The sequence below is a fragment of the Quercus suber genome, unplaced genomic scaffold (genome assembly GCF_002906115.3).
Source record: "Quercus suber isolate HL8 unplaced genomic scaffold, Cork oak 2.0 scaffold_57, whole genome shotgun sequence".
NCBI classification, from domain to species: Eukaryota; Viridiplantae; Streptophyta; class Magnoliopsida; order Fagales; family Fagaceae; genus Quercus; species Quercus suber.
This window is the reverse complement of record NW_027069522.1, coordinates 836,055-841,616: the sequence shown is the minus strand read 5'-3', so window position 1 is coordinate 841,616 and position 5,562 is coordinate 836,055. Positions and strand designations below refer to the sequence as shown.

General features: G+C 34.0%; 1 long non-coding RNA gene across 2 annotated transcripts in view; it reads right to left on the bottom strand.

Annotated features, from left to right (window-relative positions):
- Window positions 1-458: 458 nt before the first annotated feature.
- LOC136067077 (uncharacterized) overlaps window positions 459-5,562 on the bottom strand; it is a 9,104-nt gene continuing 4,000 nt past the window's right edge. Inside the window, exons 5-6 of one of the 2 annotated variants that reach the window (XR_010628589.1) lie at window positions 2,696-2,871; window positions 459-850 (exon numbers count right to left, since the gene is read on the bottom strand). This is a non-coding gene — a long non-coding RNA (uncharacterized LOC136067077). The remainder of the gene's footprint in view (window positions 851-2,695; window positions 2,872-5,562) is intronic. The other variant, XR_010628588.1, reaches the window with a different exon arrangement.

The following is a 5,562-nucleotide window of genomic DNA, read 5'->3' as shown; positions in this document are numbered from 1 at the left end:
TTTTGTAAATAAGTAAAATTGTTCAATGCATTTTGAATAGATTTATTACTCTCACACAGTATAGTTATGGATTAATAAGAACTAGTCGCTAACTCGTGCAATACACGGAAAAATTTTGAATGTATTGTTTTACTAATTTCTTCGCAATGCAAGTACTGAAATAAAGTTGCAGCATTTTCACAGTGATCAAACATCTTCTTTTCTATTTCAACACTTTTTGTTGTATCCAAATAGAGAATAACACTAAAAAATAAATAAACCCGTCCCAAAGCCTATAATTCTCAAAGTTAAAAGAGAGTCCTAAATTTCGTTTAAATCCATTAACTGCTTAAGTCAATAAGCACATTGTTATGAATAAAAAAATGAATGACGTCCGTGTCTATTTAATTATCAACCATATATCTGTTATAACCATATATGTGTTATAGCAATTAAGGTGATTTATAAATTTCATCCAGTTTGTTTTGTAACACCTTTTTTTATTTGAGATAACAAATTGAATGACTTTTATGCAGAAGTAAAAAACCATATACAAAGGTAAAGACCTGGGCACACAGCCCAAGCTAGTTCATTAGCCATACAAATTAGGAAGAAAAAACATACAAGGCTTCCCTCTGAGCCAACAAAACAATGAAGACCCTTCTACGCCATAATCATGTGTTTGCTTGAGTGGCCAAGAGCATCTGATATGTCACCAGCAATGCTAAAGCTACATCCAAAATGACTTTAGGTCGTGTCTAAACTTTCTCAAAGTATGCTTTTGTTTCTTGCATTCCAAATTGCCGAAGTCATTGTGGACCACAGCTCGAGCTCCTTCTTTGACAGATCCAGCTCCTTTGTTTTGTAACACCTAATTTATTGTAATTAGTAAAAATCTTAACTCAAGAAGATTCAATAGAAAGTAGGAACACATTGACATCAATTTGGTTATTTAAAAAAGGTCTTAAATTATGGCAATTATAAAACAACATTCTTCTCAATGAGTTTATAATTAGACTTATCTATAGTAGAAGCAAGCATATATGATGTCTTGGAAATAAAATTGATAACCTTCTTCATGGACATACAAGGCCCCAGATTTTTGGGTTTTACATGTTGCCAAGAAAATAAACATTCTTAAGGAATGTTACAGAGACAAATCATTATGATCTTTTGCAATTCAAAATTACTTTGAAGTGATTTTTTTTACATTAAATTTAAGAATCATAAAATTATACATAGACAGATTGGATATTGTACTTCCATAAGAATCTAACAATTTCACTAATACAAATCTACAAAAAAAAAAAAAAAAAAATTCCATAAGAATCTAACAATTTCACTAATACAAATCTACCAAAAAAAAAAAAAAAAAAAAAAAACAGCAGGACAAAGTGTTATAATACAACCACAATTGAATTGAAGGATAGTCAAATTAGCATGTTGTGTCCCAAGAGTCAAGACATCACATAATCATTTGATATCTAAGAATTGTATAAATATTGGACTAATAGATGCATTCGTATCAATCTGTCAAAAAAATATAAAGTATCTAGAATATGCAGTAGAAAAATGTAGTTATAATACATTTAAATTCACCAACAATTATCATTTGAATAATAGCACTGACTTTATAGTTTTTATTTCTTTATATCATGTACTATATGCATAGATGTCTAAAAATATGGTAGGAGAGTAAATAAAAAACTAAAATGGGATGATGAAGCTCATTTGACAATCCCAACTCTTTTTTACAAATCAAATAGAAGCAGCAAATTAAAAGGAAGCAGACACTTACAAAAGGACCCAAAATCCTTTTTTTTTTGTGTTGTCTATGCTATAAGTCTCATTGCTGAGTCTACACTTGTGTAATTCAAGTCTAGCAACTTTTTAATAGCAATTGCGTGATGCTGATCTTGCCTTCTATATCCAATTTTGGGTGTTCAGAAGTTTTCTCTATACTTACGCATCAATCATTATGAGTAAACTATTACTGATTGTAATTGGTCAAAAATCTAACAGCCTTAGATGATTTAACCATATGCCAAAAGAGTAAATTCAATTCCACCCACGGGCAGCTTTACTTTGTTTAACCCAATTGTAGTGTTTTTTTTCTTTAATATCCTAGAACTTTTTAAAAAACACCGGCTAATCCAATAAGTTTTTCATAGAACTTTAACCCAACATGAGATCAAAACTCTAAAAATGCTTGCAAATCAAGAGACACAAAACCAAAGTCTTTTGAGTTTAATTTATAGAACCAAAATCAGTAAAATTAAATCTCAGTGCAAACCATAACAAAGCAAACAATAACAAAAGTAAATCTCAACACACAATCCATTACATAACCAAAATTAAACATGCATAATGATCCCTTTCAAAGTGCAATTTACATTTCACAATTACAATTTAAAAATTTTAGGAAATTCTCACCCTAAAGTTAGGTACTATGTAATCAAAGGTGATCATTAAAAAATAAAGCTTCATATTTCACACAACCATAAGCTACTACAAACGTATGTGATTGCAACTAATGAATTTTGACAATCGCCTCAAGTAGAAGTGAAATCGTAAAAAGATGCTAATACTAAATACTATAATAGAGCAATTAACTAACAACACAAATATACATCAAAATTGGATCTCACATCAAATATTCAATTTCAAATTGCTACACTTGCCATTTACACAATATTTATTAAAAAAATACTTAAACCTTGAATTAAAACCCAGCCCGAACCGGATAGAAAATTCCTTTTGAAATAACCCTTGATTGAATCCCTTTTTAATGCCTGCGTCTCATGAATTCCCTCCTAAAGACTAGAGTAGATCATCGGATACTGCTCCACCCTTAGCCACTAGACCTCTTCCTTGTTGAACATAGTTCCAGACCTGTGAAGAAGAAGGCTAGAATGATTTGTGAAGAAGATTAAAAACGCACCATTTTATTTAATAGAGTTTGGGCAATCAAACGCACCATTTTACTTATGGATTGGCTTCCTCAGATGCTTTAATGAAACAGTGTGCATCACTCTGGTCAATGGTTAGTTAGTCTTGGCGCAAAGATTAGTTAGTGCTGCTTAACAAAATTCCTAATCTCCAAGAGCTTGAGCCACATAATGTGGGCAATTAACTTAAGTGGTTAGATTAATCTTGTTGTATATAAACAGCTCTGTGAGCATCATTGTAATATATGCAAGAATTCTTAGTAATTGAATAGAAGTCTCATTCATTCTTCTCTCTCTCTCTCTCTCTCTCTCTCTCTCTCTCTCCTTACTTTCTTGCATTTTCTCTCACTTTCTCAGATTTTCTTTTCTCTGTGATTGCTTGTGTAAACTTAGTTTTTTCTATGATCATTACTAAACTCAGTTTTCTTTTTATTGAGCTTTTTCTTCATGGTATTAGAGAGAACTATTGCCATGGATCAGTAAAGCCTAGATGAAGCAAATGAGAGGCAAACCTCTCAAATCATGCCTTGGGTGCCTGTTTGGGACCATAGAGAGACTTATGCAATCTATAGACATAATCTGGACGAGTAGAATCCACATATCCTGGAGGTTGATGCATTATACTTCTTCTTTTAGAAAGCCATAAAGAAATGCATTTGACACATCAAGTTGTCTCAATTCCCTCTACAACTAACAACAATGCCCAAGACAAGTCTCACAGTTGCAGCTTAACCACAGGACTGAAAGTCTTATGAAAATCCACACCAGCCTGTTGATGGAATCCCTTAGCAACCAACCTAGCCTTGTACCTAGAGATTGAACCATCACTATTCAATCTAAGTTTAAAAACCCATTTGCATCCAACCAGGTTAACATGAGGAGGAGCAAGAACCAAGGACCAGGTCTGTGCCTCTAAAGTGCTTGAAATTCAGCATCCATAGCCTCACACCACTTTGGATATTAAGAGGCAATTTTGTAAGAAAGAGGATCAGTGTAGGTATAACCAATTGTGGCTTTATAACACAGTTTGGAATTGGGTTTGGCAATCCCACTTTTGGACCTAGTTTGCATAGGATGTGAGTTGAGAGTAGGGACAGATAAAGGCACAGATGGATTGGAATTAAGGGTAGGGATAGAGACATATTCAAGAGTGGTGTGTGTGGTAGGATATGGTGATGGTACAACACTAGATGGAGAAGATAAAGTAGCAGAAGTGGATGAAGACGTAGGAGCAGGAGGTAAAACAGGTTGGGGTGAGGATTCTATAGCAGATCTTGGTGGTGAAGAAATGAAAGGAGGATTAAGAGGTGGAGATGGACAGGGACCAAGCAATAAGGGCTGATTGGTAGAATAGAGGTAGAGCTGATTGGACAACCAAGTGGGAATAGCAGGATTATGAGAAGGGAAAGACACAGATTGAACAGATTGTAAACCAGGAAATTTAAATTCATTAAAAACCACATGCCTAGAGGTGTAAACATGATTTGTTTGTGGATCAAGACAAAGATACCCTTTAGAGTGAGTAGGATATCCAATGAAAATACATTCTCTAGTCCTAGATTCAAGCTTGTGAGTAATGTAAGGCCTAAGATTGGGATAAAAAGCACAACCAAAGACTTTAAGTTGAGTAAGGTCAGGTGGGGTGGAGTGAAGCTTAGACCAAGGAGATTTCCAATCAAGAACTGAGGAAGGAAGCAAATTTATCAAAGAAACAGTTGTTTGAATTGCAAAAGTCCAAAAGGAATAAGCCAAAGAGGCCTGAGATAAAAGGGTATGAGGACAGGAAATATGATGAGCAATGCCATGGTTTGATAGATAAGATTTGAATTCATTAGAAGTAAATTTAGCCCCTCCATCAGACCTAAAGGTCTTGATTTTCAAGGAAAATTGATTGGCAATCATAGCATTGAAAAGAACAAATTTAGCAAAAGCTTTTGATTTGGACTTTAGCAAATAAAGCCAACTAAATCTAGAGTAATTATCAAAAAGCAAAATATAATACTTAAAACCATTGACAAAAACAACAGGTGCAGGACCCCACAAGTCAGAATGCACAAGTTCAAAGGGAGAAGAAGCTTTAAAATTAGAATGTGGAAATGAAAGTTTGTGCATTTTACCATACAAGCAATGAGTGCAATTTTGATCCACAACATTGGTATTATTCTGTACAGACTTGACTCTAGGAAACAAACTATTGAGAGCTTGATCATTAGGATGACCAAGTCTCATATGCCAGAGAGTCTTATTGAAAACAGATGACCTAGAAACTTTATTACAGGCCTTAGGTGACAAGCAAAGTTGTGAAGCTTGATGAGGATAGATGGGATAAACACCACCTTCACTCTTGTACTGGTAGAGAATTTTTCCTGTGTCCAAGGCTTGAATTGAAAGAATATTTTCATCAAAATAGGACCAGCAGTTATTCTTATGACATAGTTTATGAACAGATGCAATTGATGGAACTCTAAGGACATTGTTAAGTTGAAGAACAGAGGAAGAAGATGGAATAAGAACTGTACCAATATGTGTAATAGGTAAGGTTTGACCATTATTAATAGTAAGATGATCCTAAGTGGTGTATGGCTTGGGGAAGCTGAGTTGATTGAGACTAGTTGTTACATGATTAGTGGTTGCA